The following is a 27,526-nucleotide window of genomic DNA, read 5'->3' on the forward strand; positions in this document are numbered from 1 at the left end:
TAATTCAAAGTTTTTAAATGATGACAATTAATAAATGAGATATATTTTTTTCATAAACATGTTTGGAATCCAATTAATAATGGGTGACTAACACCGCAGGTATTGGGACACAAATCGAAAAGGGACCAACTTAAGCCCCTTGGCACTGTTTTGTTTACGGATTTAGGTGTTTCCTAAAAATATAGAGGTTGTGCCAAGAAGAAAGCCCATATTCCTCTTACCTCTCCTTAGATGTTCTGTTGTTACCCTGGTGTGACTACAGTCAACATCGCGCATGATGGAGCGCCATTTAATAACTGTAGAGCAGCAATTTGGAAAGTGCTTCGAGTGCTATATCCGGACACATCCGATATGGGAGCTATAATGACAAGAAAAATGAAAGAGGGAGAGGATCCATTGCTTGACATTCAAAGTTTTCAAAACGCTTGGACACTTGAAACTCGCGAGACTTGGGGGAAGTCTATACCTGTATTTTACCATATATTAGGCCAAGGGCTGCCAGAGCAGGTACAGAAGAAGCTCAAGAAATTAGTGGGTATAGAAGCCAAACTGTGGTTGGAAATTCAGTTAACCATTGCGCATTATTGCAGACTCCTGCAAGAAAAGAATCGCAAAAAGGATGATACGCGAAAAGGTGAGGAAGCAAAATTAGTTCAGAAAAAACTGTCCAAGTATGCCATTGAAGGGGCAATGATAACTAGCGTAGGTGGATCAAATTTGCAGCAGGTTGTAAACATGCCACAGATAAATAACCAAAGACAGTTTGATCAGACAAATAATGGATATGCTCCACAAGGAAGGGGATATTGAGGTAGAGGTTGGCAAGGTAATAAAGGGAAGAATAATCAGGGAGGTTTTCAGAATGTGCAACAAGGGTTTCAGAATGCGCAACAAATTAATCCGAATATGCAATACGGGCAGATGGGGAGACCACCGCCCATATGTTGGACATGTGGAATGACAGGGCACATGGCTCAAATGTGTAGAAGCCAAGGGATGGGGCATAAAGATTTGTTTTATAGATAGGGAATTCCAAATCCACCTGCATATTCGCAGCAGAACAGAAATGGATGTGCGCAAGGTCAAACCATGCAGCAGCAAGCGCTGAGAATGCAGCAAGGCTTGCAATCACAGAAAATGACAGGTAATCAACCGCAGCGACAATCTCAGCAATCTCTTATGCAACTTCAGCAGAACACGAACACAGAACCGCAAATGATGCATAGAATAGGAGGTGTCACTGTTTATGGAGGAAATCCATTCACGAGTGATGGAGTGAGACTGTACCCGAAATAGGACAGCTCACTGGAAGACCTGATGTGTTCAGTCCTATCCGTAATGCAGAATCCCCATGAGGAACCGAGGATAGACGTAAATATAGGCGGCAAAGCTTTTTCCTTCTTAGTGGACACGTGTGCAACATGCTTGTGTATACGTGAGGGCAAATTATCAATGTCTGGCAATGCGATGAATATTCAGGGATTTACAGGATCAACAAGTTGTGTTTCTTTCACAGAAGAATTACCAGTCTCCATAGGAGAGTACAATATGAAGGTACCATTGCTTTATTCGAGACAAACACCTGTCAACATATTAGGACGAGATTTAATGACAAAAATGAATATGACCATTTCGTTCACAGACGAAAGCATAATATGCTCAACACCGGTAATGCACTACTTAAACGTGTGCAAAATGATTATGGCATTCACAGGGCAAATAGCACCTAGAGCGATACCGCTCGAACCCGAGGTGTTCTATTTTGGGATACGTATTCTGTTAACATGGCTGCCAGGCCTAGTACGCAGGAACATGAGAATACCAGATGAGTTTCTATTCAGGGATCAGATACCCATGAACGCAGAGGAAGGACACATTTTTCCCTTAGACATAGAAGCAGCTATAGTCCGAGGCAATATGGCTTTGCTTGATGCAAATGATGATAAAGGTAGACAATGGAGCACACTAATTGCCATTGAGGAAGGCTGCAGAGTGACTGACGTCACTGATGAGGAATTGTTTGGAGATGATCTATCTGACAATTTTGTAATATATGAAATGTGCATTACTTACTGGGTAAAGACAATTAAGAGAGACGTTACACAGAGAATGATGATAGCAAAGAAGTGTCCTGAATATTTTGATGAAGATATGGCAAAAGAACAAGTTACTTACCAACTGTAACGTTCTTTCGATTGGATGTTCCTCCCACGTATTCCTCATTTTAGATAGACTACCAAAGCAGTTTTGGAATGGAAGTGGGAGAACAGAAATGTTAGTCATGCACAGAATGGAGTACTGATTTAGTGAACAGACCTCCTTGAGAAGAAGTCGAATCTAGAGCATAATGTTTTATAAAAGTGTGCATGGATGACCATGTGGCTCCTGCGCAAATATCTTGCACAGGGACAACCCTCTGAAGTGCTGTTGAAGTTGCCATGCCCCTGGTTGAATGAGCCCTCAGCCCATCTGAAGGATCTTTACCAGCCAATCTATAACATTCAGTTATAGCCAAAATTATCCATCTAGATAATGTTTGTTTAGTTACAGCTAGTCCCAATTTACGACCAGTGTATCCCACAAAAAGTTGGACCCACTTACATAGTTTTGCCAATCTTGATAGATAGACGCTAAGAGCTCTTCTAGGATCAAATCTATGTAGCCTTTCCTCTTCCTTGCTTGTGCAAGGAGAAGGGTAGAAAGTAGGAAGTGTTATTTTTTGTGACAGATGAAAATTTGAGACAATTGTTGGCACGCAAGAGGGTTTTACTCTAAGGACTACTTTATCTTTATAAAAGATGGTGTGGGGAGGAATGCTAGAAAGTGCCTGCAACTCACTGACCCTGCGGGCTGATGTCATTGCCACAAGAAGTATTGTTTTAAAAGTAAGGAGCCTTAATCGACAAGAATGTAAAGGCTCAAATGGAATGCTTGTGAGGAACGTTAGTACCAAGTTTAAATCCCACACAGGAACTTGGAAAGGTACTGGAGGAAACACATTATTTAGACCGTTTAAGAATTGAGTTATTAAAGGTATCTTGAAGCAGGATTCTTCCTCTGAGGAGCGCTTAAAAATGGATAGCGCTGCTAATTATCCTTTTATCGTGCTAACCTGGAACCCCAGATTAGCCAAGTGTAACAGAAAAGAGAATATTGTGGGAATATTACACTGAAACGGGTCCACATTCTTATCTCGGGACCAGTTACTGAACTTATTCCAACAACACCGATACAGAGATTTAGTTGCTGGCCTTCTGGCTGAAAGCAAGATCTCCATGACATCATCCAGAAGGTCCCAATCCTTGTATCTCAACCTCTCAGAAGCCATGCGTGAAGGTTGAGTGTGTTGACCTCTGGATGAAGAATGTGACCTTTCACTTGCGAGAGAACATCCAATCCGGGGCAATTAGGATCATGGTTTTCCTGAACTTTCTCAATCTCCTGATTACCTGAGGGATCACAGAGAGTGGAGGGAATGCATACAGAAGTGGAAAATCCCATTCCACCACAAATGTGTCCCACAGAGCTCCTCTCGGGGGAAAATCCCTTGAGCAGTACCATTTGCACTTCCTGTTGACCCTGGCCACGAACAAATCTGCTTGCGGGATTCCCCAAAGGGCGAAGATCTCTTGAAGGACTTCCTAAGCTAGTTCCCACTTGTGGGAGACTGTGCTCTGCCAGCTCAGAGGGTCCGCCGTTGTGTGCTGCTCTCCGGCTAGATGAACCGCTGACAGAGAGATCCCTTCTTGTATTGCCCAGAACCAGAGCTGCATTGCTTCTCTGCACAGTGGCAGGGACCCTAATCCTCCTCTCTTGTTGAGGTAGTAAATGGCCACCATGTTGTCCGTCATTATGAGGACTTGCTTTCCCAATAAAGAGGGCAGGAAGAACTTCAGCGCTAGTCTGATTGCCCTCAGCTCCAAAAGGTTGATGTGTAGTTTGGACTCCGATGGAGACCAACAACCGCTGATTGTCAACTCGTTGGTTTGAGCTCCCCACCCCGTGAGTGAGAAGTCCGTTACTACTGTTATCTCCGGCCATGGTTGCCAAAAAGATTCTCCCTGACGATATGTTCCCTGCAAGCCCACCATTGCAGATCCTGTGCTACTCTGGATGGAACTTGCAATAGATCTGACATTTCCCCTGAAAATTGGGACCATTGAGTCCTGAGCGCCCATTGAAGGGATCTCATCCTCAATCTGGCTCTGGCACCAGAAAAATGCAGGATGCCATGAGACCGAGCAACCTGATAAAATCAAAGTCTGGTAGATACTGGGCATTCTGGAATTGTATTACCATCTGCAGAATGTGTTGAGCTCTCTCTTCGGGAGGCGAGGCTTTGCCTGAACAAGTATCCAGGACTGCTCCGATAAACTGGAGTTTCTGTGATGGTATCATGTTTGACTTTTTGAAATTCAGAGAAAACCCTAGTTTGTGAAGGAAGTGGCAAGTCTTGGACAGATGTTCCTCGGCTTGTTCTGGAGAACGTGCCCTGGTCATCCAATCGTCCAGATAGGGATAGACATGAATCCCCCCTCTCCTGAGACTCGCTGCCACCACCACCATCAACTTGGTGAAAACTCTTGGGGCGGAGGTCAACCCGAATGGCAGAACCCGAAACTGATAGTGAGAATTTCCAATCACGAACCTAAGGTACTTTCTGTGCTTGAGATGGAATGGCACATGAAAGTAAGCATCCTGAAGGTCTAATGATACCAACCAGTCCTGGAGTTGGAGAGCCCGAAGGATCTGAGAAAGTGTGACCATCTTGAACTTGTCCTGAGGAACTTGTTCAAGTTTCTAAAGTCCAAGATGGGTCTCAGTCCTCCGTCATTCTTTGGCATGAGGAAATATGGGGAATACTAACCCTTGTTCTCTCCGCTACAGGTCCATGTTCTATTGCACCTTTCTGTAGCAGGGTTAAACCTTCCTGCAACAGGAGCGGATCTGGATATTTGATAGAGTGGTATCCCGGTGGGTGATTCTGAGGTTTCTTTTGAAAAGGAAGGCAGTAACCTTGGGATACTGTTTCCAGTGCCCAAGCATCTAAAGTAATGCCCGCCATTCTTTCAGATGCTGTGAGATCCTGCCTCTCACTGGGGTCTTGTGGGTCAAAACCTCCGAGTGGTTTGGCGGCAGCTGCAGCAGCAGCTGAAGGGACAGATGCCGCTGGTGGGGCAGTTCTATCATTTTTTCCTCGCCCCAAGGCAATTTCCTTTGCCCTCTTTGACTGGCCTGTCCCCTCCCTTTCCCAAATGAGGAATAAATCGAAAGGTACGACCCCTCCAGGAAGATGACCCTGTGTAGGGGCATTGTTGAGGTTGTCGTATAGCGGCACTGAGTGATTTTGCCGCCGCTTTTGAGGTCTGCAGCTTCTCCAAACTTTCATCCACCTTGCTGCCAAACAACCTCGAGCCGTCAAATGCCATATTAAGAAGCCTGGATTGCACATCCGGTGCAAAACCTGACTTTCTTAGCCACGCAAATCTGCGTAGCACCGTACTAGATGCCATGGACCTACTGATACTGTCAGCTGTGTCCAAACCTGATTGAAGGCATTCCCCCGAAGCCTCCTTTCCATCCCTTACTATGGATAGGAACCCTTCACGTTCCTCACCTTCCGGGATGCGTTCAGCTGCCGCTGACATGCAGTCCCACAGGGTATATGTAAATCTTGCCTGCGGTGTGGGCCGCACACCCTAATAGCCCGTTAGGATTCTTTGAATTTTATGCTATCTTGGTATTCCAATAAAGAGATTTGTTTAATATGTGAGTTTTCCAATTTATTCATTAATCTTCAAAAGGTTATTATCATTGCTTCTCTATAAGCAAAACATCATCATGATGGCCAATGCATTTCGGACTAACTAGTCCTTCATCGGGGCCTTGTCTAATCGACATCGTGGTCCAATTAACAAAAAACATCCATATTAATTGGGTTATGAACATGATCAAAAATACATTGAATTAAGTAAAACATGACAAGTCAAAAGTGCAAAACATTATAAATCAGAAATATACATTGTAACAAAACAGAGTACACACATACATAGATACAAGACATGCACGAGCAAAAGAGAAAAGAGAAAAGAAAAAGAAGACAAAATATGCATAATACGTCATCATTAGACATGTCTTACACCATGCTGTACAATATATCCATCATTTCTAACATGTGTTTATCACTTTGTCAAATACCGCATTTCATGTTTGTGATGGTGTGTATGCACTGATATCTACATGTACTTCATGCAAGAGTAATCATGCTTCCCGAGTGGTTGTGTGCACATATTCATCGTGATAGAAATAATGTCCGCATTAGTGACGTGATGTTGAATACTGGAACCGTGAGTGAGCGTAATACGGAAAAAGTGATTCTGTCATACGACTATTCTCTGACCTTTAGCGATGTTGTTTGTTGACATGATTTCTTGCGTTCAAAAAAGCAGCGAGGCCGCTGTAGTTCGATTTAGAGCGTACACCTGTACACATAATATTGTTACTAAACTAGCATTCATTCTGGATGCACAGACTGGAATGACCATGTGTTCGGATAGTTTCACGTACCTTATGTGTCTCTCTGAACCGTCTGATGCTGACTAACTCTCGTTTGCTGTACGCTGGCTAAGTGAACACGGTGCTGCGCTGTGAATACGAGGCTCTGGTTGCTGTGGTGACTAACTCACTCAATATGGATGCTTGACCATACTAAGGTGCCATCTTGTGAGGGGCACTCAGATAATTCAAGGTTTAACGTTACCTTCCAGTCCCGAATGAGATACTGCATAGTGTTGGGATGTCTAAAAATGTAAGTGTGAAAATCACATTACTAATCAAAAAAAAGGGAAAGAAATGTATTGTCATATCTGGAGAGAGTAACTTCAATACGGACCACAGTGCGAATGCGCCACGGATCACACTGAACCCATGAAAGAGATCAGAAAAAAGAGGACGAATGGGCAATGTGCAAGTCAGAGGAAAGTCTGGACTGCACAGAGTCCATTAAACACAAAAATGAATGTAAATGCTGGTCAAAAGTACGGTGGTGTACCTGGTGTGTAGTATCTTTAAATGTGGTTACGTTATACACATATAAAAGCAAAATTACACAATGGATTAAAAACCAGAAACAGAAAGTGATCAAGATCAAATATGGAATATATCTCGCAGGTAAGATCATGAGAGCACACATGTGCATAACAGAAACTGGTAATTAAACTTAAAAGTCATTAACTTTACAAGAAGCAGTTCAAATCAAATTCCTCGTTCATTCCTCTGGGTACTAATGTGTCCAACCGGTCTATCCAATATGCCTCTCTCTGTTGGCGTCTTCTTTTAGGGTCAATACCTGGTTGATTGAAATTCAATAGGTCTAGTAATCGAAACCTTAATTGTGCTACTGTATGCTTTTGCTGATTAAAGTGTCTAGCAACTGCTGAGTTTATGTTCTTGTTGCGTATGCAGGACTTATGTTCATTCATTTGGATTTTTTACTTGCGTACCGTTTTTCCTACATAGTATAGACAGTATGTAACAGTAACATCAAGGGAACCACTGTATCACATCCCCCTTCTGGAGAAAAAATTCCACTAAGATGTTTTGGCACATGCAATACTGAGAACTGTGTTTACTGAATACGCTGCCCATGCGGTCTATACTATGTAGGAGAAACTGGACGCATGTTAAAAATCCGAATGAATGAACATAAGTCCTGCATACGCAACAAGAACATAAACTCAGCAGTTGCTAGACACTTTAATCAGCAAAACCATACAGTAGCACAATTAAGGTTTCAATTACTAGAGGTATTGAATTTCAATCAACCAGGTATTGACCCTAAAAGGAGACGCCAACAGAGAGAGGCATATTGGATAGACCGGTTGGACACATTAGTACCCAGAGGAATGAACGAGGAATTTGATTTGAACTGCTTCTTGTAAAGTTAATGACTTTTAAGTTTAATTACCAGTTTCTGTTATGCACATGTGTGCTCTCATGATCTTACCTGCGAGATATATTCCATATTTGATCTTGATCACTTTCTGTTTCTGGTTTTTAATCCATTGTGTAATTTTGCTTTTATATGTGTATAACGTAACCACATTTAAAGATACTACACACCAGGTACACCACCATACTTTTGACCAGCATTTACATTAGTTTTTGTGTTTAATGGACTCTGTGCAGTCCAGACATTCCTCTGACTTGCACATTGCCCATTCGTCCTCTTTTTTCCAAGCTCTTTCATGGGTTCAGTGTGATCCGTGGCGCATTCGCACTGCGGTCCTTACTGAAGTTACTCACTCCAGATATGACAATACATTTCTTTCCCTTTTTTTTGATTAGTAACGTGATTTTCACACTTACATTTTTAGACATCCCAACACTATGCAGTATCTCATTCGGGACTGGAAGGAAACGTTAGACTGTAAATTATCTGAGTGCCCCTCACAAGATGGCGCCTTAGTATGGTCAAGCATCCATATTGAGTGAGTTAGTCACCACAGCAACCGGAGCCTCGTATTCACAGCGCGGCACCGTGTTCACTTAGCCAGCATACAGCAAACGAGAGTTAGTCAGCATCAGACGGTTCAGAGAGACACATAAGGTACGTGAAACTACCCGAAGACATGGTCATTCCAGTCTGTGCATCCAGAATGAATGCTAGTTTAGTAACAATATGTTATGTGTACAGGTGTATGCTCTAAATCGAACTACAGCGGCCTCGCCGCTATTTGGAACGCAAGAAATCATGTCAACAAACAACATCGCTAAAGGTCAGAGAATAGTCGTATGACAGAATCACTTTTTCCGTATTGCGCTCACTCACGGTTCCAGTATTCAACATCACGTCACTAATACTGACATTATTTCGTACTTTTGACTAGCATTTACATCAGTTTTTGTGTTTAATGGACTCTGTGCAGTCCAGACATTCCTCTGACTTGCACATTGCCCATTCGTCCTCTTTTTTCCAAGCTCTTTCATGGGATCAGTGTGATCCGTGGCGCATTCGCACTGCGGTCCGTACTGAAGTTACTCACTCCAGATATGACAATACATTTCTTTCCCTTTTTTTTGATTAGTAACATGATTTTCACACTTACATTTTTAGACATCCCAACACTATGCAGTATCTCATTCGGGACTGGAAGGAAACGTTAGACTGTAAATTATCTGAGTGCTCCTCACAAGATGGCGCCTTAGTATGGTCAAGCATCCATATTGAGTGAGTTAGTCACCACAGCAACCGGAGCCTCGTATTCACAGCGCGGCACCGTGTTCACTTAGCCAGCATACAGCAAACGAGAGTTAGTCAGCATCAGACGGTTCAGAGAGACACATAAGGTACGTGAAACTACCCGAAGACATGGTCATTCCAGTCTGTGCATCCAGAATGAATGCTAGTTTAGTAACAATATGTTATGTGTACAGGTGTATGCTCTAAATCGAACTACAGCGGCCTCGCTGCTATTTGGAACGCAAGAAATCATGTCAACAAACAACATCGCTAAAGGTCAGAGAATAGTCGTATGACAGAATCACTTTTTCCGTATTGCGCTCACTCACGGTTCCAGTATTCAACATCACGTCACTAATACTGACATTATTTCTATCATGATGAATATGTGCACACAACCACTCGGGAAGCATGATTACTCTTGCATGAAGCACATCTGGATATCAGTGCATACACACCATCACAAACATGAGATGTGGTATTTGACAAAGTGATAAACACATGTTAGAAATGATGGCTATATTGTACAGCATGGTGTAAGACATGTCTAATGATGACTTATTATGCATATTTGTCTTATTTTTCTTTTCTCTTTTCTCTTTTGCTCGTGCATGTCTTGTATCTATGTATGTGGGTACCCTGTTTTGTTACAATGTATATTTCTGATTTATAATGTTTTGCACTTTTGACTTGTCATGTTTTACTTAATTCAATGTATTTTTGATCATGTTCATAACCCAATTAATATGGATGTTTTTTTTTAATTGGACCACGATGTCGATTAGACAAGGCCCCGATGAAGGACTAGTTAGTCCGAAATGCATTGGCCATCATGATGATGTTTTACTTATAGAGAAGCAATGATAATAACCTTTTGAAGATTAATGAATAAATTGGAAAACTCACATATTAAACAAATCTGTTTATTGGAATACCAAGATAGCATAAAATTCAAAGAATCCCAACGGGATATTAGGGTGTGCAGCCCACACCGTAGGCAACATTGCCTAGGTCCTTTTTTCAGGTAGTTTACATTTTTTGTGCGGTCACACGGTAGCACAAGTTAGTGGGCTGCACCCCACAAACAACATTGGAGTACTCATTATCTGCTTCAAGATTTAGTTAATTAGCAGTGCCCGCTGAATCCCTATCTGTTCTCTATATGTAAATCTTGCCTGGGTGCAAGATACATTTGTGGATTTTAAAGCCATGCTCCCTGACGTAAAAATATTTCTGGACCATGCATCAACCTTTCTATCATCCCTAACCGGTTGGAATTGAAGGGTATACTGCCTTTCTAATAGAGGTAGCTGCTTGAACTACCAGACTTTCCGGAGTTGGATGCTTACTTAAGTATTCTGGATCTGAAGGACAGGGTCTATATTTTGACACAAATTTCTTATTTACTGTGGGAATATTTTCAGGGTTTTCCCATGCAGTATTAACCTTCCTTTGTAAGGCTACTTGAAAAGGAAGTATGGGGTCTTGCTGAGGTCCCCCTGACAGGATGTCAGTCATGTCATTAGCTTGATAGACAGTTGAATTCCTACTTCATCACATGAATTCAGTTACTCTGTTCATCAATTTTCTATAACCTGCATCAGCATGTTCTGCTGGGTCAGGTTTTTCAAACTCAGCGCGGATTCTGGCATAGAGGCAATACCGAGGAATAAGGAGCTAAAAGATACAAGCACATTGAGCATTGTATGAAAACAAGAAAAAAGGATAAAATAAGAAGGGAAAACCATAAGAAAAATATATATAGGAATCAGAAAGTGAGCTAACTATCTATAATACCAACAAGAAAAAATAATTTTAGTATCTCTCCTGATGGACCACAGTAACAAACTGTGGGGAAACACGTGTTGAGGGAATCAAAACTTAGAGAAATGAATTCAAAAACATGGAATGAAAGTAATAATCTAAAGCCTGAGTTGTATGAAAGTCAATGCAATTGAGAAAAAATTGACAATTATAAGAGAGAAATAAATTTGTATACAAGGAATGAAAATTGAATATTGAAACCCTGAATATCGAAACCCAGAGTAGCATGAAAGTTAATGCAATTGAGAAAATGTATAGCTTGAATTGCATGAAAATTAATGCAATTGAGAAAGAAACTGTCAATTGTGCAATGAAAATATGAGCAAGAACACACTAAAGAATAAATTAACTTTTTCGAAAAATTAATAATTTGGTGTCTACATTGTTTATACCAGAAGCGCAACCCACTACAGTGCCTTTCCAAGAGTAAACATATCCATAATATTGCTGCAGTCGCTATATAAGCACCAAAAAAAGGTGCAGATTCTGGTTAAATCCATTATTTCTTTTAGCACACATTAGATATCGCTGAATTAGGAAAACAAAGCCGACAAGGACTGCAATCTGGTAAACAAACAAGAATTTTTCAAACTCATATTCTGGAGAAGTATCCAGACCACTTGCTGATTGCAAGCACTCATATATGTCTTGCATCTTAGACTGAGGATCAACTAACTTGCCTTGTACCAAATTTAACCCCAGCAGATGAAACCTCTTCTTCTGCAGATGACTCTCCTTCGTATATGGATGACATGGTCCTAAAAAAAGTCATGCCTGATTTCTGGATGAAAAACCTATTCAGGTGGAATAGGCTTTAACATTGGTGTTGATTTTGCCATTGGAATGGGCGTAGACGTCGACAAAAACGTTGATGGCTTCGATGTCGAAGCCACTACCTTCGATATTGTTGAGGTAATTTTTGATGCCTTCGAAGAAATCGTCAATCCCGTCGAAGGAGTTGTTGAGACCATCGACACCGTCGAAGGAGCCTTCAATACCGTCGACTGTGCACTCGATGTAACCTTTTTAGGTTGTGTCATCGACACCTTGTGCTCGACCGCCTTCGATAGAGACTTCAAGGACATTTTAGATGAAGACTTCGATGAAGTATGAGAATCTGATGCCATTTTCTTGAGTTCTACCTCTGATTTATGCACCGGTAGGTTATTTCAATGAGGTGTCTGGGAAGACTCCCTGGATGATAACCTCGATAATTTCTTGTCGAATTTTCTCATCTTAGATCTTCCCCTGTCACTTCTTTTGTGAGCAGGGGCATGGTCTTCGTCACACTTTTTTGAGGGGGTCTGGTGGACGTTCTCAACATTTTTTAACATAGATGGTATGAAAGCTTCCCATTTTCTAGGGGAGTCATGTCTCGACGGACATGTTATGACTTCCTCAGACGACGTCGAGGAAGGGGAAGAGGGAGATCGGCGTTGTCTTTTCTTTTCCTTTTTAGAGGACGAAGAAGAGGACTTCCTGGACCTACTCCTCGACCTAGATTTTTTATGACGTTTTACTGAAGACTCAGCCAGGTCTTTTCTCCCCCTCGAAGAAGACTTTGATGATTCCTCCCCCACCACCAGTTTACCTCTTCGTTCTTTTAAGGCCTTATGGGTCATCGACTGACAAGAACCGCAGTCATCTATACCGTGGTTGGAACCGAAGCACCAGAGGCCATTCCGATGGGGATCAGTTAGCGACATATTTCTCCCACACTTCTGGCATTTCTTAAATCCAGTCTCTGGTGTGGAAGGACTAGATGAAGACGACATTATCGTATGAACTGAAGAGTCGATTATATCAATCCAAAGCGAAGCTAATGGAAAAACGGAACTGAGGCCAATGGGTGCGCTGGAGGCATTTATACAGTGGATGACGTTGGAGCTCTATGGATGCCGCCGAGGGACATCAACGCCGCAGCCTCGAGTGGAGCGACCTCTGGTGGACAGAGAAAACATTTCCGAAGCCGCAAAGCTGAAGGTAAGGATATATCTAAGATGAGGAATATGTGGGAAGACAAAATCCATTCAAAGTGCCAGTTTCATTATGGACCACTGGCCCCTATGACGTAAGCTTACTGAAAGGGGTTGGGGAAGTGAAGAATAAATTGAAACCAGGAGCAATTTTACTTCGAGCATGGCAATATCCCATGTCTTGAGAGGCAGATGAAGGCATTTTCAAGATGATTTCCGGCATAATGGAGCAAGGTATCTTAGTGACGTCAGAGTCATCATGTAATAGGTCAGTTTATCCTATCAAGAAATCTAAGTGGGGGTGTCTTTGAGACTAATACAAGACCTTTGCCCAATAAACCAAATTGTAGAGGCCGAGTTCCCTTTAGTCCCGAACCTGTCTACATTTCTATTATATATATGATATTTCACAGTGATCGACTTGAAAACTGTGTTTTTCTCGAATCCCATTGCGCAAGGACTCACAAGATTTGACATGATTTACTTTTAGACAAGTGTGATTAAAAAGCACAAGGCTGCCCCAGGGGTACTGTGAATCCCCATCAATTTTCAACAGAGTCCTCCAGATGGACTTGAGCAATATTGCCTTAGAAAGTGTTTTGCTGTAATACGTAGATGACATTTTAGTTTACGGCACCACAGAGGAAGATTGATGATTATACTTGCTGACAAAGGATATAAGGTTAACAAGGAAAAATTACAATATTGTCAACAAGAAGTGTTGTATATAGGCCAATTGATTTCATATGAGGGAAAGAAGGCCACTCCTCAAAGAGCTGAGGCCATTTTAAAACAGCCAAGCCACACACGATAAAACAAAAGCTGAGTTTTCTAGGTTTATGCAATTATGTCAGGGCATGGGTCTTTGACTACAGTTCGTATACAAGGCCTGTCTTACAGGCAACACAAGAAAAAATTGTGTGGATTGTGGAAATGGAAGAAGGGTTTGATGAATTGAAAAAAGCAATTTGCAGAGCCCCAGATCTAGGGAACTCCAATTATGCAGAGGAATTATTTTAATTCTCGCATGCAGATGGTACTTTTATGACAGCAGTACTCACACAGAGAACCACATTGGGGTACAAGCCCCTTGCATATTACAGTGGAATTTTGGACCCAGTAATGAGAGGTCACTTTCCAAGCGAACAAAGTTTGGCAGCCGCTGGTTCACCATAGAGAAAATAACAAACATAAGTGATGGGATGTTCTATGTTGTTATTTGTTGAACACGCACTATTTGCTATTCTGGAAAAACCGAAAGGCACGCTGACTTCTCAAAGGGCTTCTGCCTATGAGGTAGTCATATCAAATCCAGCAATTAAAGTATTTCGATGTAAAGTTGTGAACCCGGCTATGTTTATAGCTGAGCCAATCACAGAAGGAGAACCTATACACGATTGTGCAAACTATGAAGAGTTCTGTGATGAGCTCCCTAGAATAAAGGAGAATGTACTCACAGGGGGAGAGATTGTTTTCATTGACGGGTCCTCAGGGATTGATCAAAATGATGGACAAAGATATACAGGTGCTGTGGTAGTGAAACATTTGGCAAGTGGAGAATTTCGAGTGCTCATGAGTACTCGATTGATTTCTCATTATTCAGCGCAAGCTGCAGAATTATTGCTTTGATACTCACAGTCGAGAATCACGCAGACCAGGAAGTAACAGTGTACAGCGACTCTGCCTACGTAACATCGACAGTGCACACAGGATTAGCACGCTGGAAAAGGAGGGGCTACCTCTGAGCACACGGCACGCCAGTGCAGCACACAGTCTTATTGGACAGGCTCATTAAGGCACTACAACTCCCAGTGGGCATAGCAGTCATTAAATGCACAGCTCATACGAAAGGGACAGATTTTATCTTGCACAGAAATCAAGCAGCAGACGCTGAAGTGAAGCGCGTAGCAAATACAGATACGGGGATGATGAATATTGAAACCGTTGATGTAAATGAAAGAATGAATGTGATGATGACTGTGGTTGAAGGATACAATCATACCCCTAAAACACAGATAGTGGAGCACCAAGGGGAGGCACCACAAGAGGAAAAGAATTTGTGGAAGCGAAGAGGGTGTTCTTTAAACTCCTCTGAAGCATTCTGGTAACACGACAGCACTGGTAAACCGGTGATGCCTTTGGCCTTATTAAGGGTGTCGCTAAAGAGCGACACTACACAGCGCATACTACTAGGGAGAATCTTGCTGTAACCATTGCTGAGGATTGGTTCATACCGAACCTAATGGAGCATGTTGCATTTTTTATGGTAAATTGTATTATTTGCCAACAATTCATGGCTGGGCATACACTGCACATAGTGAGGGGAGTCATCCCAAGACCTAATGGCCCTTTTTAGCACTTGCATATCGACTATGTCGACATGATACAAGTATGTAATGGATACAGATACCTATTTGTTGTAGTGTGTCCTTTTTCTATATGGATAGAGGCGGGTCCATAAACACACCCAGACTCTACCTGTGCAGCCAAGTTCTTAGTATGAGAGGTGTTTCCTAGATGGGGAGTGTGCGAGGTAATGAGATCAGATAATGGAACTCATTTTGGTAACACAGTTTCTGAGCAAATTACCTCGTTGCTTGGTATAAAACATGCGTTTTCTTTGGCTTATCATCTGCAAGGAAATGTGATCTGTGAAAAGCTCATGGGCCTGTTAAAGGAAAGAATAGCCAAGTTGAAGCTAACTTTGAAAATAGGGTTGTTGCATTGCCTACCACTGCCATTATATGCATTGAGGAACCAACCAGGTTCTGACCACCATTTTACGCTGCATGAAATAATAACGGGAATACGAATGAGAACACCCTTAATGCCTCCATCCCGAGTTAGAAGTGATGCTCAACCAATGTCAGAAATGTAGGGCTTGAATCGCAAAACTATTTGAACTGTATGACTTCCAGATTTTCTGTAATTTCTGGACAGTTGCAGAAACAATGGAGTAAGACAGTACAGAACACAGAAGGAGATGCATCAACAACCCAGCATGCTGAATTTCAACTTCCAAACTTTACCCAGGAGATACAGTCTTAGTTCGTAACCACACAAGGAAAAAGTGGGATGAGCCCCGTTTCAACTGTCCTTTAGTCGTTGAGGACATAAGGCCATCTGCTGTCGAATTGCAGGGTAGGCGTGCTTGGATCTTCCTGGGGAACATCAAAATCTACTCTGGTGAAACCCCTCTGCCTGCACCCTACCGCAAAGAAGCTACAATCATCAGGGAAGAACCACAGCATGTGCAGACGAGATCTATGACAAGGAAGAAGGACGCATAACCTGACAAGTGGAAAGAAAAGAACCCTTTAGTTGGACTGTGGCTTGATTTTGGATGCTCCCTTTTGATCTATAAAAAAAAGGGGTAAAAGGACATATTCAAACACTCTGTGCATCCTAGTTGCAGAGTAAAGGAAGATCTGCATGCTTAAAAGCCACTGTAGCTCATTGACTTTTAGACTGAGGCATGTTTAAGCCTTGATAAGAAATAAGAATATGCCAGATTCTATCGTGGACACAGCAATTGGAAGAGGGTACAGTACCCCGACTCCTTCTACACAGAGTTCTTATTTGGTTCTACTCATGGTGTTACCCAGTAATGACCTTTCTACGCACATACTTGCTTATTTTGAGTTGGTGTTACGCTCTTATCAAACGTTGGTGGGGAGAACTTGCGGCATTCCAGATTATATTCAAAATCCTGACAATAAAAAGCTCATAAGAAGATTGCTCATAATCATCACTGAAGAATTTTTGAAGTTGCCCGAGTACAGTGAGGAAAACACAAATGACCTTATCAACCGACACAGCACATAGACTGGTCAGTGTGGTGTTCTTTCGTCTAATTGAAGAATACCCGCATCTTGTTGGAAGACACACAGATGTGGTAACCTTCCTGAGAGATACAAGAAACATTGCAAACTTGAATGTAATCCTGAAAGGAATTATTATCCAGGTGGCAATCTATTCTGAAAGAAATCACCGAGTGGGCTAAAAACATTTCTCTGAAGGACAGATCGAGGAAGAAAGTAAAACGCAAAACATTTGTTCATGCTGACAGGGAAGCAACATGTCATCTGGACTGAAGCAGATTCGAGGTATCGATTGGGAACTGATAAATGAAGGAGATTTCATAGAGGCTTGCAGAGGACATTTTTCTTCACGATAAAGGAACATGCGCATCTCGGCTGTTGAAAAAACTGGTTCCAGAAAGAGAGAGGAAGTTGTTTCTTAAAAAGCATCCAGAAAGCAAATAGTTGATCAAGGACGAATGTTGGATGAAGACAACAGCTTCCAGAAACAATCTAACATGCAAAGCTTGTTTTTCCTTCCTTAGCATCAAATGATCGAGATGGGGAACCTGAATAGTAACATTGTATTGCCCCCTGAGAACAGACGCACACATTGTCCACGAAGTAGGTGCTGCAAACTTACAAATCACTGCATCATCTACACATGTATTATATTCATACTTATATTGCTCTCACTGACAGTGAGAACTGCATTTTATATAGGAGCGCATGATGCAAGGACTCCTGTATAGGTTTCTGAGCAAAAACGGAAAAATAAACGTTACAACTACAAGGCAGCCAAGACCCTACATAGTTATTCCTCTCCCAAGAAAAAATGGGAAGATACCTGAACTTGAAATGGATGTTATTAGTAACAAATCACACACATCACTTGGGTGAGAAATTGCGTTTGAATGCCGGAGACAGGGTCGGCAGACAAAGCCAAATAAGGGGTTAATAAAGGTTGGGCCAACACAGACAATATATGAAGCTATACCTGGTCCAGTGACAAGAAACCCAAGCACAAGTGCCACAGAAAAATCACGTGCAGAGATGATAGCAGAATCTATATGGCCGTTTTTAGCTGTTTCCAGAAAAAGACAGATGGATAAAGAAAGACTTGCTGAACTTTCATCTACGCAGGGAACCCAGATGGATGTACCTGAAAACAAACCAGCCAGAAGAAGCTATGTTGATGCATTTAGAACTGTAGGGATAGACAATTACATAAAGAGTTTGAGAAACAAAAGAAGCACCCAAGAAGATAATTATGAACTGAATGATTATCTGGACAGCACAGCACACTTGGGAAATAACATATGGTACCAACACATGAAAAAAGTTGGAAGAAGGACACCAGAAGGGAATAGTTTCTTACCTGTAACTCCATTTCTCCAGCAGTGGTAACTTTCATGGATTCACATGCTTAGAATATTCCCCGTCGTCAGACTGGGACCCCTCAGTACACATATATAGCCTTTTCCTATAGGAAAACTTCCGACACTTTTGTGTCCTATCTACATCCTTTTGGGGCCCGCATGCACAGGCCCCATAGGACGTCGCGGTATAAAAGCCCCGCCCCCGCAGCTCCCTTCAGATTTCGGCCACTCCAAAGTAGGAAGGGTTAAACCTATCAAGCATATACATTGCATCCTGGGGAGGCTGGCAGGCGCATGTGAATCCATGAAAGATACCAATGCTGGAGAAATGGAGTAACAGGTAAGAAACTATTCCCTTCTCCAGCATTGGATCTTTCATGAATTCACATGCTTAGAATAGATTTTATAGCAGTAAACTGGAAGACGGTGGTGATAATGCAATGCTACATACATCCACAAAAAATACATAATGCATAGGTACACAAGAAATAAGTTTACCCATATATCTGTACCTCCATAAAGCATACGGTTACCAACAGGTAGAAAAAACTCTCCACAGTGCAGAGCTTACCTTATTGAAACAGATGGCGCAGGACTGCTCTTCCCATCTGCACCTCGTCCGCATGCTGCCTCGCAAGGCAGTAATGGCGGGTAAACGTGTGGGGCACCGACCATGCCGCACCCTGGCATATGTCCTTTAGCGGAATTCCTGCCCATAATGCTGCTGAAGAGGACGTTGATCTTGTAGAATGGGCTCTAGGGTGCCCTTGCAGCGGCCTTCCGGCCTTGGAGTGACAAAACGCAATCGCTGACGAGACCCACCGAGCCAGTCCCTGCTTAGAAATTGCATTTCCTCTCGTCGACGGACCATACACGATGAACAGTTGTCGAGTAGACCTGAGTTCTCGTGTACGATGTAGGTGAAATTTTAGGGCCCCCTTAACGTCCAAGGTAATAAGAGCTTTTTCCGCTGCCGATGATGGGGTCGCGAAAAAAGTAGGGAGGACAATGGACAAGTGTTTGTGATACACTGTAGGAACTTTCGGAACGAAAGTAGGATTAGTTGCCAGAACCACCTTGTCTTTAAAGAATCTTAGGTATGGAGGGTCTACGACCAACGCTTGCAGTTCCGAGATTCTCCTAGCTGACGTGATAGCTATTAAGAACGCCAACTTCCACGATTCGAATTTCATGGCCGAGGTGGCCATAGGCTCGAAGGGTGGTTTCATTAAGCCTGCCAGCACTATGTTGAGACTCCATGTTGGTGGAAAACGTTTTATTGGGGGAAAAGTTCGAAATAAACCCCTCATGAAGTGTTTCACTAACCTGTCGCTGAATAAAGGAGACGACAGTCTCTTCCTCGTGAACCTAGAGATGGCCACCAGGTGCACTTTTATCGATGTAAAAGATAAACCCCCCTCTGCCAAGTGAAGCAGATAAGGCAGAACCTGCTCCGGAGTCACCCTTAACTGGTGTAGTCCTTGTTGTCCTCGACACCACTCACAGAACCTTTGCCACTTATAGGTGTAAGATTTGTTGGTAGAAGGGGCCCGAGCCGCTTGCAGAATTTTTGGCAATCCTCCGAAACGTCTAAGGTACCAAATTCTGAAAAGTCAGGAGCCAGGCTGTGAGGTTGAGACTGTCCGGGTCGTGATGCCACACCGTACCTTTGTCCCGGGACAGCAGGTTCGGGACCCTCGGAAACGCTATTGGTTGTTCCAGCGACAAGTGAAGCAGGTCGGAAAACCACAGTTGCCTCGGCCAGTACAGTGCCACTAGAATTACCCGGCAACTGTACCTGCGAATCCACTGCACCGTCCTCCGTATGAGGGGGAACGGAGGAAAAGCGTAAAGGAACTTGTCCGTGCATGGGAAGGAGAACGCCTCCCCCATGGAACCCTCCTGAGGCCATCTGCTTGTGAATTGCTCGCATTCTGTTACGCTCACCTGGTTCCCACGGGGGCGTCGACCGGAACTGGGCCGCTGTTGTTTCCACCAGCGTGACGTGTAGCGCCGAGATGACTGACTGGACTGGCCCGCTCAGCCTAGTTTGTCTGGCTCGCAGGAATATTCTTCTGCAAAGGAGAAGAGGAATTAACCACCCGTGGAATCGAGTGTCAACCCACCTTCCCAACTCCCGTTGTCTTCCCACAGATCTCTCTTGATGTCCCCTCCTTAGTCTCACCTGATGGTTTGGAAGGATGAGCTCTCCATCCTGCGTCGACCGCAGGGGCGCGTTGATGACCAGTTACTTCACTGGCGTAGAGGAATTGGTGAGTTCCAGTATTGACTCTAAAGTCCAATTGTTCATAAGAGTTCAAATGTCTGATCTTCACTCTGTCCGATTCCTTGCAGGTCCACTCGAAGATTTCCAAATGGCAATTGGTAAGATTCAGGTAAGTCTATTGTGGTTTTCCCCTTAGGGGCCGGGGTACGGCGATGAAGCAGAGTTGACTGTGCCGACCCGAGATGAGGTGAGACCCTTGTGGTAAATCAGGTAAGTTTTGTGGGGGGTAACTTGTATTGTCTTTGCTTTCTCCCCTTAGGGGCCGGGGTACGGCGATGAAGCAGAGTTGACTGCGCCGACCCGAGATGAGGTGAGTACCCCCCGTGGTAAATCAGGTAAGTCCTTGGGGGTAGCTTGTATAGCCTTAGAGAGTCCCCTTGCTCACTTTGCTGTCTTTGTCTCCTTAGGTGTCGGAGGGCGGCCGCGAGATGGAGAGAGCGTGATGGAATGCTGAAGTACCGCCAAGCAGGTGAGTTCAGCGCGGCGCCGTAGGAATGCGAAGCGATGCTTCAAAGACTTCTGTCTTTCAGCTCCGTGGCGAAATGGATCAGGATTCAGATAAGGATTAAAGTTAAAACTCCTGTTCTAACCTTTATCCTTCTTTTCTTCTTGTTTCAGGAGTCCCAGGACTGAAGCGGGCGTGGCTGAAGACTGGAGCTGCTGAAAACACGGTGAGCGTTACGCTGCAGCAAGCAGAATAACGCGAAGCACGTGTGGCTGTCCGGGCGTGGTTTAAATAGCCTTGGAAGAAGATCCAGCTAAGTATTCTTCCCCAGCCCCACCCAAGTAACAAAATAGTCCCTTCAGTAAAATAGTCCCTCCTAAGCCTCATTTGGCTTAAGTCTTCATGCAGCATGGTCTGCCTCAGGTGAGTATGCAGCATGGTCTGCTTCAGGTAAGTTATCAATAATGAGCCTGGCGCCCATGGCGCCAGGACTGACTTTATCTTTATGAGCCTAGCGCCATAGGCGCCAGGACTGCACCCAAACAGCCCCTAACTGGGGCTTTTGGGCATGCTCCAAGTGGCATGATTCCTGCTTCCGGGGCTGCTGGGCCTGGTCTGGTCTTCCGGGGGCAGGCATCATGACACATTTCTTGTTTTCCTTCGTTGCGAAGACATCCAGTGGGGGGTGACCCCATTTCTCGAAAACTTTCGTCAGCTGAACTGTGTCCATTTCCCATTCGTGTATCTGGGCCATCCTTCTGCTGAGGGAATCCGCCTGCGAGTTCCTCACTCCCGGGAGATGGTGAGCCACGATGGATATCTCGTGCTTTAATGCCCAATGCCACACTTTCTGGGCCTCTATGGAAAGGGTCCTGGATCGAGTCCCCCCTTGTTTTCTCACATAAAACATGGCCATCGTATTGTCCGTCAGCACTCGTACTCTCGATCCCTTGATGTGTGGTAGGAACGCCTTCAAGGCCCATCGCACTGCTCTGAGCTCTAACACGTTGATGTGCAGGAGTGACTCCATTTGAGACCAACGACCTTGCGTTTGAAGAGTGCCCATGTGAGCTCCCCAGCCGGTTAGAGACGCATCCGTGACTATGGTTAGCTGGTACTCCGGCTCCTGTAGGGGTACACCACTGTTCAGGTTGTGGAAAATCTGCCACCACGGAAGAGTCCGAAGCAGTTTGTCGCCGTCGATGATTATCTTGTCTGACTGCGATCCTTGGGCCTGTGTCCACCGGTCCACCAGGAACTCCTGAACTGGCCTCATGAATAGGCGACAGTTGGCCACCAGATGGATGCAGGATGCCATGGCCCCTAGGACCGAAACGTATTTTCTCACTGAAAGCTTGGTGTTTCGCCGTAGTCGACCCGTCAGTTGATTGAGTTTTTGAGATTCTGTCGAGGGAAGGCTTCACTAGCCCCGACTGGGTTTCAAACTGTGCCCCCAGGAACACCAACGTTCTCGATGGCATCAACGAGGATTTTTCGAAGTTTATGGCGAATCCCAGTTGTTGTAGAAGCTGCATGGTGGCTTCCAAACTTGTGTTGGTCGACGCTGGGGAGGATCCCCTTACCAGCCAGTCGTCGAGATATGGGTATACATGGTGGCCCTGCCTTCTTAGCCAGGCCGCTACTGGGGCCAGGCATTTCGTTAACGTTTCTGGGGGAGGTTTTGAGCCCAAAGGGAAGAACCGTGAACTGTTAGTGAGTCCGCCCTATCACAAACCTCAGGAACTTCCTGTGCTTCCGACATATTGGAATATGGAAGTACGCGTCCTGCAAATCCAGGGACTCCAGAAAATCCCCTTCTTGAACGGCTCGGATCACTTCCTGGAGCGTGAGCATTTTGAATTTTAAGCTCTTTAAGGACTTGTTGAGATCGCTTAAGTCTAGAATGGGATGCCATTTTCCGTTTGGCTTTTTCACGACGAAGTATCTTGAGTAAACCCCTTGACCTTTCTGTGATGCTGGAACTAATTCTATCGCACCTTTTGCTAACATGAGTGTTACCTCCTGTTGCAGTACCCTCAGATGGGATTGAGCGACGAACACAGGTGGAATGTGCGGAGGGCTGCGCTTGAATTGTAGAGAATGTCCGTTCCTTATTGTGTCCAGCACCCATTGATCTGTCGTTATTCGTTCCCATTCGTCAACATAGGCTGATACTCTTCCTCCCAGAACGGTGTGCTCGTCATTGCTGATCTTTGTTTTGCTTCTCTCTCGACGACGACGGATAGGATGGTCTCTTCCTGGAGGTCTGGAAGTTCCGGCATCGGTTTGCTGCTTGACAAGCACGCCTGTATCCCTGGGAGGGGTACGCCGACCTACTGAAGGATCTGTCTCCTGACGCAGAGAATCTGGAATTACCTGAAGCCCCTCTAAAGGGACGAAAAGACTGGTAGCTTTGGCCACTCTGGAGGGCACCCAATGAACGTGCCGTGTCAGAGTCCTCTTTCCTTCCCTTCAGGGCCTCATCTACTTTCTCTCCGAATAGAAGGTCTCCCTCAAAGGGCATATCTAATACTTTGTATTGTACCTAACACGACCCCATTATTGACTTGTTTGAAGCCCGATTCAGCGAGGTCCACCGCGATGTTTATTGCGTGATTGGAGGCTTCCTCACCCTCTCTGACGAGTAACATCGCCGCCTTAGTATGCTCTTCCGGGAGATGATCCAGCAATGGAGCCATCCTGTTCCAAATTTCTCTGTCGTATCTGGCTATAATATCCAGAGAGTTTGCAGCCTTTACTGTAGTTGCTCCCACAGATAGCACTTTTTTGCCGAAGGCATCCTGACGTCTTGCCTCGTTTTTAGGCGAAGTCGTGCACTTGAGCTGGGCCTTAGCTTTCCTCGCCACTGCCGCCGACACCACCGATTCAGGCGTTGGTTGGGAGGATAAGCACTTGGGGGTAGACTCTGGAGCCTTACATTTTTTCTCAAGGCGACCTTTTACCGCCGGTTCCGAAAAGGGGTGACGCATTGTCTGCAAACCCTCCTTCCACACATGATCTAGGATGGGTATTGAAAACACTGACCTCCTTCTCTTACCCATGTGGTCGAAAAGAAAACAGTCCTTTTTCTGTTCCTCCTGGGACAAACCGAATTCCTTACACGCCTTCTCCATCATAGAATGGAATGATGCAGTATCATCCGGGGGGGGGGCGGCTGAGCCGGGCTCCTTGGGGTTTCTAATTCCACCTCTGACTCCCAGGCTGGATCCCTGGAGGGGGATGAGGAGATATCCGACATGGCTCCTCTGTCAGACACCGATTCTGGCAGCTCACCTTCCTCTTGGGGTGCCGGTGGTGCTGAGACTGGCGTGCGTAAGTGAGTCGGTGGACGGGACGGGCCCGGCTCGTCGACGGGTGACTGTGGCAGGTTTACCTGAGGTAGCCTCTGGTCCAACGACTTTAATAAAGACTGAAGCGTGGACAGAACCTCCAACGACAAAACAGATTGAGGATTGAGAAGAGGAGCAGACACCGGAACTCCGGATCCCCTCGTCGACGACTTGTCAACCGCTCGTAGCCCGAGGTCTGCCGGGCCAGCTATTCCCCCGCTCTCGTCCTCTCCCGAGGACAGCAACACTGCCTGTTCCTGCAGTAAAGTATCCGGAGGGATCGGATCGAAAACTTCAGGCTTCCAGGCTTCCTGTAGAACCTGCGTCGACGAGGCCACCGTCGCTGTCGTTGTCGGAGGGACGGTAGATACCACGTGCGTCAGTGGTAGGGAGGAGGCCGATGACTGGACCGCCGTCGACGACGGTGGCTTGGCAGGTGGATTAGGCGGTCCTGCCTTTTCTGCACTTGGCCTGCTTTTACCCGACTCTTGACTCGTGGTCGATCTATGGTGATCGCCCGAGGAGGATTTCGGCCTTTCCTTGTCATGCTTTTTGACGAAGATGAGGATTTTCTCGTCGAAGATTCTTTAGCTTAATGACTGCGAGATGACTCTTTCTCCGCCGGTCGAGATTTCTTCGCCGGTGGTTCCGACGATACAGCGCGGTGTGATGTTTTTGCCGATTGTGTGGAGCCTCCCTCCGAAGGGGGGAATGCCCCTGCTCCATCATTCAACCATGCCACCAGCCGCCTACTTCGGTCTTTGAGAGTCTTTTGAGAAAACCCTTTGCATATGTCACAGTTATCAGCCGAATGATGAGGGTGGAGACAGTATATACAATCCATATGTCCATCCCCCACGTAAACTTTTTTCAGGCCGCACGTCGCGCACGGACGGAACCTCGCCTTTCCCGACATAAAGGAAAAATTCACCTAACTCCAACTTCAAGTACACAACCTTGTACAAAATAGTAAGACGACGCAAGGAGATCCCACTACTTTGGAGACGGCTGAAATCTGAAGGGAGCCGCGGGGGCGGGGCTTTTATACCGCAACGTCCTACGGGGCATGCGTATGCGGGCCCCAAAAGGACGTAGATAGGACACAAAAGTGTCGAAAGTTTTCCAATAGGAAAAGGCTATATATGTGTACCGAGGGGTCCCAGTCTGACGACGGGGAATATTCTAAGCATGTGAATCCATGAAAGATCCAATGCTGGAGAAGAAGAATGCTTTGTATGTGCACTCCTACCATACAGCATGGGGAAGTCAAAGATCTTCATAGCAATTGAAATAGATGTCCTAACTGCACACTGTATAGTGCACCTAGCCTTCTGTAGTACGAGAGGCCAGTTCATGGGTCGAAAAGCCTCTCTCAAATGGGCAACTGAAGGACCAGATCCAAATGAAGATGACTATGTTCAAGACATAAAGACAAGAAACAATGCTAAGACAAAGAACATTGTGATCAGATATGAGAAACCTGGAGTAAAAGGAACGGGAATAAGAAGAGAATTGAATAACAAACTGATAGTTCCAGGACACTCAACAGAAGACATCTGCAGATGGAAAACAGAGGACAGACGCAGATTTGGGGAACTGTCCTATCACCAGATGGCTGGGAAGAGGGAGTAGTAATCTGCAGAGACTGGGTAATAATGGGTCACTACCAACCAACAATCGAGAATGCACAGATGTCGTGTAAACCATTATGGCCAAAACTTGCTAAGCTACTGACATGGGTCGAAGACAGAGGAGGACCCTTGCAGATAGTACCGATGGAAAGTTGTGAATGATGCTTCAGAAATAATGGTACAAGAAAAATGGGAGGGAATTAGAATTGTGAACAAATCTTCAATGCACCAGGAATGAATATCGGAACAGTAGTAATTATGGATCATTATTGGGCTTGTGGATCCAAGGCCTACATAAGACTGCCCAAAGATTGCGGAGGAATATGCACATTGGTGAATGTCCATGTTCCTGCATTGGTGATTCCTAAAAGTGACCTGAACATTGATAGCTTCCCGAAAGCAGATGCACATCTGAGGAAGAAGAGATCTGTGGAGCTGATAAAGCGAATAAAGAGAGAGAACTACTTTTCAGCCAAATCAATAGAAGCCTTTGACTCTATCCTGTATGAGCATAGACTGTTCAGCCAGACTTCTTCAGTGTTCACGTTGATCTTCATGCCAAGGATCCAGGTTGGAGCAAATACCAAGTGGCTTCATATCACCAGATGGGAATTGCTAAAGACGAGTAATACTACCATCAAGGGATTCAATGCAATCAGAGAAAAATTGAGAGCTGTAAGGTTGATGACCCTGCAGAACAGATATGTTCTAGACATGATTACAGCTATGTATGGAGGAGTTTGTGCCAAAATCGGAGAATCATGTTGCACATGTATACCATCTCATGATGACGCGAATTTGACAGAGGCCAGAGACATGCTGACGAAGCTCCATGGCCAGATGATAGAAGAGGTGGAAGACATTGGTGATGACAGCTGGTTTGAATCACTCTTCTCGTGGGTTCCACAGTGGATGGCAGATATGTTCAAATTTCTTGGAGCTTTGTTATTATTAGTAATGCTTGGCTTCTGTGTGATCAAGATAATACTCTTGCAATGCAAGAAGACAGCAAAGAAAGCCATAGGGATGAAAATTATGACTGAGGTTGAACCAGGATGGAAGCCTAAAGATCTAACTGATGAAGAAATCAGAGATTTTGTGAAGGCTAGTATCCACGCACCTTAGGGAACAAAGTTCCTGTATCCAAAAGACCATAAGAAGTTTGTGGGAAGATGGATCTATTGCAGTCCAAGTGGACAGTGCATGCTCATGACATGGAACAAAGGGTATCATGTATTAATATTGCCACATATTGGTCGCCGTAAATCATATCGCCGGGAAAATGTTGTGGCAATATTATTTAAGGCGACCATATATGTGGCAATAGGGGCAAAAAAAATAATTAAAAAAAAAAAATAAATAAATAAAAATAATTTGGGGTTTGCGGGGGTGTCCCCCGCATGGTCCATGCAATAATGTCGACACAAAAAATGACAATTTTTCGGCGATATTTTTGTATGGCGATATTTTTGTGGCAACATTATTACATGGAACCGAACAAAGATGAGCATGTGAAATCAGTCGATGCCTGAAGGGAGTCATGAAAATATATGCCCCTAAGAGGCATTTCTTCAGACCAGGATGTGAGAGTGG

Source organism: Ambystoma mexicanum, chromosome 9, assembly GCF_040938575.1.
Source record: "Ambystoma mexicanum isolate Mex_15411 chromosome 9, UKY_AmexF1_1, whole genome shotgun sequence".
In the NCBI taxonomy this organism is placed as follows: domain Eukaryota; kingdom Metazoa; phylum Chordata; class Amphibia; order Caudata; family Ambystomatidae; genus Ambystoma; species Ambystoma mexicanum.